General features: G+C 41.4%; 2 long non-coding RNA genes across 4 annotated transcripts; one reads left to right on the top strand and one right to left on the bottom strand.

Moving 5' to 3' along the window:
- Positions 1-3,350: 3,350 nt before the first annotated feature.
- On the top strand, positions 3,351-8,263 carry LOC128890139 (uncharacterized). The gene is made up of 5 exons (XR_008460557.1): positions 3,351-3,827; positions 3,902-4,691; positions 6,855-7,010; positions 7,279-7,543; positions 7,698-8,263. It is a non-coding gene; the product is annotated as an uncharacterized LOC128890139 (long non-coding RNA).
- Positions 8,264-10,451: 2,188 nt separating this feature from the next.
- Positions 10,452-12,934, bottom strand: LOC128890141 (uncharacterized). Of its 3 annotated transcripts, none has more exons than XR_008460561.1 (3): positions 12,463-12,934; positions 11,527-12,140; positions 10,452-11,441 (listed from the first exon to the last, which is right to left on the bottom strand). It is a non-coding gene; the product is annotated as an uncharacterized LOC128890141 (long non-coding RNA). The 3 variants fall into 3 exon arrangements; XR_008460559.1 differs by having other exon boundaries at positions 10,452-11,421; XR_008460560.1 differs by having other exon boundaries at positions 10,453-11,658; positions 11,973-12,140; positions 12,463-12,932.
- Between the last annotated feature and the right edge of the window lie 3,047 nt (positions 12,935-15,981).

The raw sequence follows: 15,981 nt of genomic DNA, 5'->3' as shown, positions 1-15,981 counted from the left end.
CGGGTCTTGAGAATAAGGTCACGAGAGTCTTCGAGTTGATGGCTAGATTATTTATGTGTATTACACTTCGTCAGTGGTGTCATGGAGATGATGACCTTTGTTCGATGCCCACGCCTGGTAACGTAAGACTGGTCAGGAGAATTTCCTTTCATACTTACTGTCGCTCGAATCGCACGTCGAAGAATTATGCGGAACGATAAAACTGTTTCCATTCGATTCCCCCGGGACTCGTAGGTGTGAGGCTAAATTTAACTTTCCGTCGATAATTGTTAGAACATCGGACTCCCACGCACCGCCGGAGACTTCTATTCGGATAAGTACAATTGGAGATTTTGCTCACGTTCATTGCGAAACGATGAGTAGATAATATTGATCCGAGAAGTTTTATTTTCTGGTCTGTCAAGTATCGTAAATGGAAGGAGTGAATGAATATTTTAGTTTGGAGTCTCTTTATCTTTGTTGTCGCAAGAATTAGCAATTCAGAATATGATACAAGAATTTCTATAACATTATTTCTATAACTATTATTTCTATATAAAACTGGTGAAGATTGTTCGACGTCTACTTTGTTCTCGTTTAGGTATTCCAGGTGGCAACCGTTAATTGCAAGCGAAATTACGCGCGAGGTTATGCCCATATTTAGGCCGAACGAACGGCAGTTTCTCAAAGTTTTTGTCGAAACTTTGACCTCGAGGGAATAAAACATTCTCGTGTCGCAAGCATTCCCATTTAGCAAGAAGAAAATAATCCGTGAATGACGAATTACGACATCTGGACTTGTAACAAATCCCTCGTAAAATTCTTCTCGAATAAACTCTATATACACACGTTTATTCGTCGATATTGTCATCGAACAGGTAAAAAAAACTGGATTTTACTTAAAGAAAAATTCATAGAGAGTATTTTTACTATTTCTAAAGTCATGCTGCTTGCATAGCTTGCTTTTTGAAAAATCCAAGTAATCGTTATAAAGTAGCAGAAGCGATGATTAATATTCCTTCCTCGTGCTCGCATTGTTACCACGCCACGTCATTTGATGATACATATCTTAAGGAATTATACCGTGCAACTTCTCAGGAACGTGTATCACGCCAACGTCATCGAAGAAATGATTTTATTTGGAATAAAATGCCCCGAGATTCAAACTTGATACCAGACTTTCAAATCGAATTGTACACTTGCATAATGTTCTTTCAAACAAAAGTTAAAAAAATAAACATCAGCTTTTATATTTCATATTTTTTTAAATTTAATTTGGAAAATCAGACTTCTAAGACCAAATGTATTCCACTCTATTCTCGTTATGCAGAATTGCCTCTAGTGCTCCACCTTTCCTTACTTCAAACTCGAAGTGTGATTGCTGATGGTTTTGGTTTGTTTCGACTTGAAGCATCATCCAAGCACGGTAGCACTTGGAACACAATGTTACAAAGGAATGTTGAAAGAGGTATAGCGCAATGTTGGCAGCATGCAGCGAGCATGCGAAACGACAGCAATACTGGCAGCTACTCTTCGTCCCACGCGATCCAGAAGGTGCTTCGATTCCTCTGAGTCATCCTGAGACTCCTCAGGGATCGAGTTCCTTCCGTAAGAATTATTATCTGGAAGATTTCTAATTACAATTGTCATATCACCGAAGAAAAGTGACTTTAGAAGAAATTAGAAGACCAAGTGGAAGGTTCAAGGTTCGAGCAACAATCCAGAAACTGAACTTAACTCTCAAAGTCGATAGAATGTAATCCTACACTTTCTACACTAAACAAGATAAATAATTCTACACTTTCTGGAACAGGTGAGCATCGGGGCCAATGGTAAGATACTGTGATTCTAGGAAGCACCTAGCTTCTCAGGTATGATTTTCACCTATGTATTGTTTACGTCTTCTCGTGAAGGCATAGCCGATATACTCTCGTACGGTGCACTGTATCTCCGTTTGACGAGTGTTGGGGCACAGAGATTGTCTCTTTCTCTCTCCTCTTCCGAGAGGAGCTCGAGGTTGATACTTTCCGCCGTTTTGTTTCGAAAAAGGGTACCTGACGCACGCAGAGGATTGTCGAAGAATACAAACTACCTCATTTCCACCTTGTCCTTGACGGAACGATCGCGTTAACCGAACCTTTAGGCGGCTCGCCTCGGTTCGGAACGGAGACTGCGGCGATGCAGCCATCTGTCCGATACATCTAAATGGCCAGCGACCTAAATATCTCCATTTGTCTTAAAGGATCGTGAAATTGCAATGGAAGGGAACTACGGTATGCAGAACAGGAATATATGATTGGAATATTTGTTAGCGAGCGCTCGGAACGATGGGATGGCTGGAGAGAGATGAGGGAGTGCCGCTTATAGCTTCAACTGGTAGCGTCGAGCAACATTCGATATATTGAATACACCTTTAGCCTATTCAGGCGATCATACTCTATTTATGTAATAACCGACTGTCACTGTTTTAGCCTTTATTTAGTCGTGTTTCAACGTGCAAGAGAAACGAGAGAATTCGCAACTTAGTTTATACGAAGGTAATGTGTATCGAATGCATTATAAATTGTCTTTCTGTTTGGAAAGACACCAAATTTAATTTTTTTCATTTAACAGACCATAAACGAAAGTGTCAAGGTTCTCTTTCGTCGAGGCTTGTATAATATATCGCAAGATTACACAAGAACTAGGAATGTTTGCAATTTAAATGAAACTGCAAATGTCAGAATGAACGAATCTTTAGCAATCCTCTTATTCTGCATGAAATATTAATAATCTGCTTTTAACCGAGATTCATAAATATTCTTATTCGAAAGAAACACGCGAATAGACTACCGAAAAAGTTTATGCATATGTTGAACATAAATTTGTATCATTTTGCGATTTTTAAAATGTCTTTTTAGAAACCGCAGGGAAAGTTTTATACAGTACACGTTTCCGAATAGGATAGTAGATTAAAACGAAATCGTTGATATGCATAGAAAGTTCAATAAGAAATGATAATGTATATAAAATGCTCCGAAAATTAAGCAACGAGCACGAGAGTTGACGCATAGCACAGTTAACACTCGCATTAAGATTCAGTCGTGACCGAGTTCCAGGCTGTGAACCTGTACCGTTTTAATTCGCGTTGCCGGAAGTGTGTTGATGAGGCACAAGGGGACCGAGAAAGAGAGTGGATTGTGATGCTAACTCGGGAACCCCTGTCGCGAAACAATCCTCCGAGACAATAGCAACCTCTCCCTCGTTAATATTTATAACGAATTCCTCGTGTCGTTGAAAACTTTGAGAAAATGGGATAACCTTGTTGAGAATCGAACTACTCAAAGATCGAACAGCCGGTTCGATTACGGATACAAAATCATTTCGGAGATTCGTATGTTTAAACGATCTTTGGATTTTTCTGCAAAAGCGTGAAGACATTATTTTTCTTGATTTCTCAAGATGTTCCAAGCTTCAAGCTTTCATCTAAATTTATTTGTGCCGCCGACTTTCCATCACAGAATTTTCAGGAAAGTGTGAATAGTTACATAACAGCGACTCCCATACATGCACGCGCGCATTCCGTTTCATTTTATGCAACACATTACCGAGGAGTGTCATAAATACCGCGTCCCCAAAAGTCCTGTTACGTCCAGCCGAGGGAACCGCGACTAAAACGGGAGGTGAGATCGAAAAGAAGACAAAGTTCTCACGTTATGCGCACGTGTTGCCAGTGGACGAACACAAAGGTGCACCGACGCCGTGTACATCGGGACGCATCTCCCAGGTGGCAGCCACTTTTTGGAACCCCTCTAAAACAAGAAAGATCTGCACCTGAGATTATTTGTCTGAATTCATTATTTTTACTCGTGGGTATTTTAAGAAATGAAAATTAATTAAGCTTTGCTTCGCAATTTTAGCAACAGCTGTATTCTTTTTAAAGAGGGTCTGCGTTGATTCTTGTATTCTGATTCAAACTGACTTATTGGACACAGTTGGGGACCTGTATCTGGGGCCAGTGGAAGTGGATCGCAAGCAACAAAAGGATTGAAATATTACATAAAAGAAAAAGAAACATATTGTTACAAGCGTCAAAGAAAATGAACGAATACTTGCATTTCAATGAAGTCACAAATATAAATACCACAATAAACGTTTAATTACGTAATTTCCAATAGTGTGCAAATAAAGTTGAATCAAAGAAGAAATTTTCAAGAGTGTCAGTCTGACAGTCAACGTGTTAACGACTAATTCTCGAGTCATCCATACTTTTCTGCCTCGGATATAATTCCCTCTAGCCTTCCAGATTTCAAAAACACTGTTCTATCCGAATGGAGGTGCAATTATGTTCGCGCACCGGTACGATGCGCGTGTTTCTCGGTACGTAATGCAACGCGAGTGCATTTTTCCGACGCGTACTCCTCCTCGCGTGGTTGCGTAACCGCGCGAGCTCTTCCTGAATGCGGTTGACGTAACTCTTATCCGAGGTGCGCTGCACGTACGTAACACACGTCGAGGAAGCGCATCCTCGCCGCTGGATCCCCACGAGGATACGCCCGATAACTGTGCACGCCCTGGGGAAGGGACTGCCGAGGACCACCGGCTCCTGTCAGGCCTCGGTTCCGCGAGATTATCGACAACCACGATCTCGATAAAGCGTCGACCTCCAGAAGACCAGGCGTGCCAAGTGTTTCGAGACACGCCGAAAATTCCCTGGATTCTTCCTGCTTACGGTATTATGATGTTCCTTATCATTTTCTTTTCCTTTTTTCTTTTTTTTAATCGAAGGAGGGTGTTCATTGGACCCTCTGTAACTTGTTAAAGGAGCCTTCTACTTTGTCGTGTAAATGAAATCGAATTTTTTCTTTACTTTTATGTAAAGTATGTATGCAAAATTAAAAAAGGTACGAGGTGGAGACCGAGTGCTGGTAGAGGAAGTGTTTAAAGAAAAAGTCACCAGTTTTAGGAGACTCTGTGAGATTTTTTTCTTTAAACAAGGAGAGATCGCAACCTGTGTGAGTGGTTTTATAAGGAATTGATAAATGTGAGTCACCAGTTTTATGAGACTCTGTGAGATTCACACTTATCAATTCCTTACCAAACCACTCACACAGGTTGCGATCTCTCCTCATCGAACTATACAACTTCATTTCATTCATCCATTTTTCATGTCTCAAAACGAATGCAACAGTTGTATGATAAACGGCAACATTGTATATTTCTTTTCACCCGCCCTACGCTTTTAGCCTCATCTGAAAACTGCTCATCCAGTTCTCGATCACCCTCCACCAGAGGTAGCACGGATGATCAACCACGGGACTTTATCTCATTCATCCATGTTACCTATCGCGAGATAAATAGACCTAGACCACTTTGAAGAGCTAGAATCTAGTATTCTTTGTGCTCGTCGATTCCTGCACTATCATCGCAGTTCAAAAACCATTCATCCAGGTAGCAATATCTTCGCGTCGAAGTTAACATGGTTGGTCAAACCTAGGTCTTTATCTCTTTATATCTCGAAACGAAGAAGACGAATGAAGTTGCGCCAGTTTTATTAACGTGTGCCTGCATTTTAGAATTCTCGACAATCATTTTTAGGGCTGTCCGTTAGAAACTCATTCAACAGTGTCCGACTAAGTAGATCTTAACCCCTTCGACCTTTTTCTGTTTGTATTCTATTCTTTTCTCTTTTATTAGACATTAAATGTATCAAACTAGGCTTGGCTATATCAAAAGCACTCGGAAACATTTCCTGGGATATATCAGGTTGTCCAGAAAGTTTCTTTCGCGTGTTGCACTCAATTATTTTACGTGCCAGTGTTTATATAAATAAACAATCTAATTTTATAGACGTCGATGTTGTAACAGTAATAGAGCAAAATGGATCGTGCACAATTCAGTAATGTAACATAAAACGTAAAATATTGTGAATGTATTACTTATTAATAAAGCGAAAGAAACTTTTGGGACAGCTTAATATTTGTATTGATTTAAATCATTCCGAGGAGACATATCTTTCCCATAAGACACGATCAAGTCTTCAATTCCTCGAACGAAGTTATACCTCACCGATATCTCCATCCTCAACATTTTTATTGGCCCTAAATCTTCATGTTTTAATATTCCCACTTCGTCTGCCAGTTCCTTTAATTCCTTGTATCCTGGATACTAATTTGAACCGGTGCCCCGAACAAGCATCTTTCTGCTCGCAATCGCAATCATCGCTTCATCTCCGCGATTCAACCAACTATAACAACGTCCACGCGAGAAAAAGGTATTCCGTAATATGTAACTACGTCCGGAACGACCGTGTCAGACCGTGCACCGAACCTCTTTGATAAGGCACATTAGGTGATTATATTCAATCCGAGATTAATCGTGTAACGTTGCTCCGACCCCTCGATGCGACGCGATGATACGCCGCGGAGCAACGTGTTTTGTTTCTCCGGTTCGGAATCATCGCGATTCATCGCTCCGCTGTTTGTTTTGCTCGGTTTTTGTTGTTACGCGCGTCTCGTTACCGTGAGAGAGGAACAGCATGGAAATGCGCCATGTAAAAGGAAAAATGAACTAAAGATGAACGCGATAAAGTCCGGCGGTGTCGATCAGCCTCTGACGGGGAGATGGGGTACTCGAGCTTTTCGAAGGATTGGGTTGAAGATGCCAAAGACAGAGTGTTAAGTTAAGTTAAGTTTCGACCCTAGTGGGGCATATATCGGGTCAAGGAAAAACTTCCGGGAACATTTGGATCTTCAGTTTAACGCTCTCCCGAATAATTTTGAAAGTATTTGGTTTGAAAAGTTCATTTGAAAAATGAAAAAATATGTATTTTGAATTTTGGTCAGAAAGACGCGTACTTTTCCGTTGACGTGATATTTTTGCGAAATAATTTATAGATGTTTCCAAACACTGCCGTTGCGATCGAGAAACGCTTCTACCCAGCGGCACTGGAGGAGACGCTCATTGAGAATAATCTGCGTGCATTGTCAGGACTGAAAGATCGATCATAACGTTCGCTTCCTTATTGCGGAAACCTGTCCATTGGCTGACACGTAAGTCAGAGTTTGCATGTCCGATAGGAAATCGTTCTGTCGGAAGGGCGTGGGCACTCGGCCGAACGAGGCCTCGACAGAACGCGTTCTTTCTCTCTTACTCGTTTCAGAAACGAAAACGATTAACCATCCAGAGTTACCAGTGTTATTCAATCGTTAAACACATGGACAATTTCCGGCGAGTGGCATTCGTTAACTTTTAAATGCACTAATTTCAATAACTTTTAAATTGGAAAGGATTAAAGAGTGTCGCGTGTACTCTTTCCAGGTGCGACACTCGATGTTCGATCAACTGGCAGTGCAGCACGGATTATGCAATTCGTCGTGCGTTATGCAACCGTGCATCGAACGAGAAAGCGTGTGTATGGAATGCGCGTAGCGAAAACGCAGACGTCCGTTAATCGAGCGTATCTCCGCAACAGGATCAAGGACCAGCCACCGCAGGTTGCATAACGCCACCGAGAATTCTGTGCGACGTACTTTTGGCGACCTTTGCGTCGATTGGTCTTGACTGAGAGCATCGAAGCGTTCAGGTACAATTTTCAATTGTTTAAATAGAATGAAGTTATTATAAAATTGCTTCGAAATTTTGTATGTAATAGGAACTAGGGGTTTGGAACGTTGGTCAGTTCGGTTAAATGACTTTCGATATGTAAGAAATTTAACCCAATTAATTGTTAATTTAAGGTTTTTATACAGAATTGGGTAAAACAATGGATACAAGTAGAGAACATTTGAATCGTTATAAAGTGGGAGTTTCAAATCACCATTTGCCTGGCCATACGCCTTTCTCGAGAAGAGAATTGTGATTTTTTTCTGAAAACCTGATTCGTTGGCCTAATCATCGGTAATACCAGCGCTCCAAGAGAAATCGGCTCGAACGGACGAATTGCTCTTAATAGTACACCGCGGAGGCAGACATTTCCTGTGTCCATGCACGATTTACAGAATTATGATCACGCACGGTTACGTATCGTTCTTCTGGGGAACGAAGAAAACAACGATCATCAGCGTGGACAAGTGCCTGTACGCGAGTGTAGTTATGTCATTGCGAGAAGTCACCATGAGTATGAAGTGAAGTAATAAATAAAGAGAATTATTCTACTCTTTCTTCTAACAAACACGTTCAAACAAAAATAAAAAATGAATTAATTTTCTTACACTTACAGAAGAAGTTTCGGTTCTTATCATCTTCTTGATACTTAAATCTTTGCGGAATCTAGAGTAAAACGTAGTTGTTTCCTATTTTTCCTATTTCCCCAATAAATATTGATTTATCTTACTCTGAAACTATTAGGTCGCCCCAAAAGTTCGTGCCATTTATACTTCTATTTCTCAAATTAATATGTTAAACATACTCTTAAGTGCCACAAGAAAAGATAATCTGTCTCATTTCACAATAGTTTCTCACCTCTTTCACATAGTCATTACACCGTTACTAGAAAATTTCTGTGGTTTTTTATTAAGTTTCGACACAGTCTTCGGCACGAACTTATGGGACGACCTAATATTATAATATAAACTTTACTTTCAATATTTTCGTATATTATTGCGTACCGCAGAGTTTCCTGTTAAATTTCCTACAAGTGCATAAAACCTGGCAGTCTACTCGTGACCCTCGAACCAATACCAATAATTTCCCCAGTATCCCATAAAAACGAACAGCCATATCCTCCACGATCCTCCTCCCCTTAATCCCAGACATCGCCGCCGATCTACCTCGACACGTTACACCCCAGCAAATAGCATACCTCCTCTCGCAAAAATGGCTCCGAAATTGTTTCTTGCGACCGCTGGCCGCTTCCATTACCGTAATTGCCAGCGGTGGCCTGGCGCGAAACGGGACCACTCGAGAAAAATTCGACAGCGTTTTCCTCGGAAATCTTGAACGGATTACCATAGAGATGGCGGTTCACCTGGCAGGCGAAAAAGATAGGAACGGGGTAGGCGTAGAGACGCGGCGAAAAGAAAAAAAAGGAAGGAGCACGAAGAACCAGAAGAGGAATGCTGCCTCTCGTACCTGAGATCGAGTCCAGCTCCTCAGCTGGACGTCGGACGTATTAATGCTAATCGACGCAAATACCCTTTGTACGGCCGGTTTGTACCCGTGTTTCTCGCGGCTACCTAGCGCTGCGTGGCACCGAGGAAGCCGACACGAGCTAGTTTCCTACCGTAGGAAATCCTCGGGACGTTGCTCGGGCGACACGAAACCCTGCGCGTGCGAAAGAACGATTAAATCATATGGGTTTTGCGTAATTGCACGCACGTGGCAGCACGTGCCTCCCTCTCCTCCTCGGGGATGACGCGCGCGACCGTTCGACCGCGGGAAAACCTGTGCCATTGGCTTTAGAGCGTTTCGCTGACATTCACACCTGACATTACCCGAGGTGATAATCCCGTGATTCCCGCGACGTCGAAGATGTACAGGCTGTTAAAAGATCGCGGAGTTCCTCAAGCGTGAACGTTAGCGTGCTTGGAGCGGTTGGACAGGCTGAATGGAAGGAAGAGGAGGGCTCTTTCGTTAATTACAACAGGATTTAAGGAGGAGATGTTTCGATTTATGGATCGAGGTGTTGGGCGGGACGCCTGACAGTCGAGTCGTTCATTGCACGAACATCGATTAACTTCACTTTTTGAGAAAATCTGAAATTTAAGGGTCAAAGCACTTGGTACGGTAATAACTTTTCATATTTCGTCGCATTTCTCGACTTTTTGTTTTATGGAGTTGATCGATTTGTGCGATGCACGGGTCGTTTGTAAACTAAATGTACCATAGATGTTTCATTGGTACCTCGATATATACCTGAATTTTCAGTGTTTAGCAAACGTCTCCAGTCACGAGAAATACCTTTCACAGCAAGGTCGCGATTAATCAACGACGATTTGTCGCTTGCAACCTTTACTAGGTGGATTCTTTCCGGCTGCTCTCGCGCTTTTGTTCGTCGCGCTAGGGTAAATGAAGAGGAATCGCGTGGTGATTGTCAGAGGAATCCTGGGCGGCGGAGATGGCTCGCGCGGAGGAAGAAAGACCGGTCTAGGAAAACTCGAACCTTGACGAAGTGCTCATAAATATGTCGGTGGTAGAGAACGCGTCAATGGTAGCCGATGTGTCTACCGTGCTGCGAGATAAAGGCGTCCACACACCACCCGAACATCGTGTACCGTGATAACACACCGTCCACTCAATAAATAGTTAATCGTTTGCACTCGTTCCGCACAACGTTAAAGATTTATGCCTCTGGCATTACGTGGTTGGACGGAAGACCGTAACGTCGGATTTCTAGACTTTTTGGAAAACGATTTCTGCTGGGATAAGTGGTAGGCTTGAAACGATTAGGTTGTTAGACAGCAAGTATAAATACAACTACGGAAAGTGAACTTTTAATACGCCATAATACTGCAGAATACAGAATATTCCAAAATAATACAGCTTAGTATACGGTACTTCAGCACGATGCACCTTAATACTACATAAGAAACAGTAAAATACATAATAGTACAGAATATTCTAGGACAGTACAAAATAACACATAGGGTATTACAGGACAATACAGCATGATATAGAATAATACAGCAAAATACAGAGTATTCCATCCTTTTTTTAGAGTTTTATTCAAAGTAAAGTTGTAGCTTGGACAAAAAAATGAATTCATATATCAAGCATATCTACAAAATCTTAGAAAACATTCTAATAAATCCAACACCCCTCAAAGAAATTCTACAAATTAACAACTATTACACAATCCCATTTCGAATACAGGAAAATCCTTCCAAAAGACTTTCTCACCAGCCCAACCCCTATGATCTTAAATATCCTCCGTTTCCAATACAGGAAAATTCATCCCAAGGAAAGTCTTCCACTCGCAGAGACCACTGGAGGATCTACAGTGATCTACGCCGACGCTTCGTTACGCGGGCAGTCGATGCCATTCGATGGCTGCGTCGTTAGAGCGACTTGAATCACGGATTACGATCTTCTGGATAACGTTGTTTATCACTCTAACAAGTGCTCGATGATGTGAACTTCCCTTAATTCCAGTGACCGCGTATTCGAGGCAGCGACAGTGTCGGCATAAAACGAAGAATGTCGCAGCACGCGTTCTATTGAGGCGAGCATAAGCCGGTGGTAGAGCTCAGGCTAGCAAACTGGAAATGCATCGTACTGTACAGCACGAATGGCCAACGTACCGCACACCGCATATCACGTGACATCCTGCTGGAACCACACGACCTCGCACACTCCGCAACAACGATGCACGTACATCGAACTGTTCCGGATACTCTCACCCTGTTAATGTGATGCACGATTTCGAAAAACGTGTATCAGATGATGTTAGGCCAGACGATCCCATTAACCCTTTGCGCTCGATATTTAGGGTGAACAAGATACTCTAGGTGGTTCTCGAATGTTCTAGAAACTCAAAATATGTACTTGAGGAGAGGTTAGACTCTGGTAGGTCTGGACTCTAAGTATTTGAGAAGTTGGTAAAGATATTAGAAGATTCTTTTAAAGTACCTGGACTAGCTTGTAAAGTATTAACACTTTGCACTCGATGTTTTCGTTTGGGATGAACGAACTACCCCAGGTGGTTCGCGAATATTCGAGAAACTCACGATACTTGAGGACGGTATTCGAGGAACTGATTCACTGTAAAAGTATCATAATCGTCTTTTAACGTAGAGTTTAAGATGTATTCTTATGGTCAAGTATTTGAGGCTCGGTGGTGTTATTAGGCACCTCCTTAAAAGGGTCCATCTCCATGTGTTAGATTTCAAGTATTCGACTACAAGGAGCCAGTGTATTGTAAAGTAAAACAAAAAAGAGTTGCAGTGTTTGAGAGTCTTTTTCATTAATATTCAAAACTTGGCATAACAAGTTTACACTGGAATAGTAAGATAGACGATAGCGTAAACACCTATATAGCTGAACCATTGCACTTTTCGCTATCATCCTATAATTACCAGTACTCGAAGAAGCGAAGTGGTTTCACACTGGTTTCTCGATAATATCTCGAAGAGTGGACTTAATTACTGAATTCATTAACACGCTTGCTGTACTTTCATCATAATTTCCACATTTATCACTGGATATGCGTGACCATACGTAATCGAGATAGTTCGATTAATTTCCTATAAAAATTTACCTAATCAAATACATGATATTATTTACCTACTCCCATCAGCTCGATATCAAATAATCAATCGATTGAACTCTAGGTATACATTCTCATAATTCACTAGAAGAAGAGGACACCGGTTTATAAATAAGCTTCAAAATTACTTTGTGGTTTAAGATACTTTGTCGAGTAAAAAAGATTTTATTTTCAATTCTATGTAAGTGTGTACGTTTAAGAATACCCAATTTAAATTTCATTAAAAATGGAATTAAACAACTTGAATTCGTTACGTCAGTGGAATTCTCAAGAATAATTTTCTTTTTACGATCCATTACCTATTTTTCCAGCCAGTAAAGAAGTCCCTTGTCGAAAGTTTCGCAAAATGTCCGCGTCCCCAAGCGAGAAACGACATATTAAACGCAAACACGAGTCGTGTTCGTACACACGGCTGCCGGTATTTAGTCGTCACACCTTCGAAGCGATTAGCACTCCGCAAACAATGTCGGAGTTTCGTCTTTTTCGTATGCTCTCTGGCAAGTGTTTGATCTGCGTATAAAAAAAAAGGAAAAAATACTTGCGTCACTCCGCGCGACACTCTCAGTCAATTACCAGAAGGGAAACGTTTATTCAGTCGCCGAGCGTTTGCGCCTAAATGAATAGAGTTAATTACCATGAAACGACGTCAGAGACAGGCCGAGACGCGTTGTCACTGCAGCTGACTTCATTTACAAAGTCAAGACGACCCGCCGTTTGAACGGTGCAATTCAACGCGTAGACAACATCGCGAAACCTTTAACGATCGTTCTCATCGTTTGCCACTATCGAAGGATTATCGTCGAGTACGTTCAATTCGTTAATCGTTAAGTGTTGCTTATTAAAACGCCGCGTAATTAATTCGGCTTTATAACAAGTCGAATATTCGTATATTAATTGAAATGATCCAGGGAACGATGGAGAAACGTCTCGTCAAAAGGCTACCGCCGTTAAAACGTGACTTTATGGATCGTATCGGAGTCGTCTCTTTATTGGATGTTTATTATGATGTCGAGGAACGTCCACGGTTATAGTGGGATTTTTTCAATCCGGTGATTTACACCAGGAAACTCTTCACGGCTGTAACGTTGGATACCCAGCAGGAGTAGACGGACACGCCTCGCCTCGATTTACGTTCGGACGCGATTAGGGATCGATAAAGGGACCAGCTAGCTTATCTTGAGGATCGCCACCGATGTACCTGGAACGGTTACTTCGTACAGCTGCCGCGATCTATCTTTGTATTTATCGCCTGCGATTCCCGTCGACGTACCTTGTTAAAAATCGCCCCTAATGTTCTCCATTTTCCTCGAAATTAATTAAACGTCGACGAATCGAGACCAAGTTATTTTTCTAGGAAGACATTGTACAAGGTCTAGGTTGCGAGAAGGCTCTAATCGGTTTGCGATCATCCAGAGTTCCTTGTAGTTAAATAATTAAGAAGGTAGCCTATTGGATCGTTTCTATCGTCGAGGAGGATATTCAATAATGGTACCTTGGATTCATTTTACCAAATATATATAAACATTTTCACACAATACATACAAAGGCTTCCAATTGCGAAGGCAAAACAAGAGCCTCGGTTCTCCCAAACCGCACGCGAAACTTATCGCCGGTATTAATTAAGAAGGTAGCCTATTGGACCGTTTCCATCGTCGAGGAGGATATTCAATAATGGTACCTTTGATTCATGTTACCAAATATATACAGACATTTTCACACAATACATACAAAGGCTTCCAATTGCGAAGGCAAAACAAGAGCCTCGGTTCTCCCAAACCGCACGCGAAACTTATCGCCGGTATTGTACGCATAATTACAGCGCACGGCAGTCGCGTTTCTACGTAAGCGTTCTCGCACACACGCGTCTATTATTCCGCGAGTTCTAATTTACAGCTGGCCACCTAAGTAAGTCCGTATGTTAATTTAAATTCCACCCCGAAGAAAGGGGCCCCCATTAAGATTAACGATAAAAACGAGAAAGTAACTCGTTCAATAATATCGAGATCTATCGGCCGGTCGGTTTCCACCGATCCCAGCGACCATAATCCCCGGTAGTCCCCGCCGTTAAAAAACCGAATAACTCCATTAGTTTCCACGTGTTGTCTGCGATACGAAACTCGTTATTAACCAACAGAGCTAATTACTTTCGATTCCTTTAACCGGGGACCGGAATCGATTAGCATTAACCGATTGAAAAATAAAAGTAAGAAAAAGAAACAGCAAAGTAATCTGCTTAAGCCCCGCGCTTAGGCTTGTACCCACGATTTCAGAACTCTCGATGCCGATCAAACTCGATACTTTCGTGCGATTTTTACCGATTCCTCGCTTCATACTCACGATCCTATCATATTGGAAATAATTAGGATACGTCTGGGTATCGAGAAATCAACTTTTAATTGCGAGTCGGTAGTCACGTCGGGTCTGCGTTTTCTTTTTATGGAATAACCGTGGATTAGGTATTAAGTAATCGAGGGGTAGTTAACCTCGCGACCTAGGCGCTTGGATATTTTTGTGTGATGCATTGGGTTCATTTATAACTTTCGCTATGGGTAACAATCATGCTCTTGTTGAACCTCCTGCAGGTGGGAATTTTTAATTCGCCTGCTAAGTGAGAGCAAGTGATAATTAACCATAGTTGGTATACAATTGATTGATATTTATTGTGTGATTTGGAAATAAATAGCGAAAGTAATTTATGAATGGATACACTGGGTACATTTATAATAGTTAGAGGCTCTGAGTATAATAATATAAGAAACCATTGGACTCATTTGTCAAAGAATACTTAAAAGTAAAAAGGAATTTTCATCGGTAAAGCATGAAATCTTCTAAAAATTCTTTAAGTGTTAACAAACAAAAAATTCACGATCCTTCTCGTTCCCTCCGAAATAGATCGACAAATGTCACGTCGAATATCGAACGTATATCGATTGGCCAAGCGTAACGACTAAATGATATTTTGAGGTATCGCTAAAGAAAGAGCGACGTCCCGAAGACGAATCGGTCGGGAAAGACCGCGGGGCTGTCAATTAAAAACCGATAAATATACCCAGCGTGATTCGAAATGATAAATTCGGTTAGGATCACCGACGTTCGATAGATAATTAATGGCATTGTGCGCTAGACGATTTCGCGAACCCGTCGATTAACTCGGCTCGATATACTCGAACAAATTGCACTGTCGTCTAAAGACGGCAAAGTTAAATGCCAGCCAAGGTGTCGGCAAACTGACAAGCTGAACCCTCAATTGAAAATGTCATTGACAAATTCACCGACGTCGGTAAATATCATACGCCGTTCGAGCATAATCGATATATTTCTCGCCTCGTAAATTATGGTAAGCATCATACACCATTTAAACGTACTTTGCATAATTACCATTCGGGGTGTTTAATAACCCTGCGCGTCCACAATATTATATAATTACACATGTCTCGAGTAAAATGCTCAGCAAACAGCGGACTGGGCGCCATTTTTCATCGGGATACCAGCGAAACGTGATGTATACGAATGTATTTCAAGATGTTACGTAGATTGAATTACTTCTTATTGGAGATGTTTAACGCCCCTTTAACTCCTGATGACGGTTATTAGCGGAATAACCGGCGTCAGTTTTTATATTATTTTCATCGTCGTTGGTTTCTCGAGGAGATTTATTTCCTGCAAACGAACGGGTGTTATACTGAAATTGATTTCTATTTTTTAATGGAATTATTCTTGAACGTAAGGCACGGATAGAGGATTCTAATCAGTTAATTAAGTAAGGCAGATTTGAAGGTGTAATTCCGAAATTAAAAGAGCAAATAATTGATGAAACA

This window comes from Hylaeus anthracinus, unplaced genomic scaffold (assembly GCF_026225885.1).
Source record: "Hylaeus anthracinus isolate JK02 unplaced genomic scaffold, UHH_iyHylAnth1.0_haploid 12000, whole genome shotgun sequence".
Taxonomy (NCBI): Eukaryota; Metazoa; Arthropoda; class Insecta; order Hymenoptera; family Colletidae; genus Hylaeus; species Hylaeus anthracinus.
Note: the sequence above shows the minus strand (reverse complement) of the source record. Positions and strands in the feature narration are given on the sequence as shown.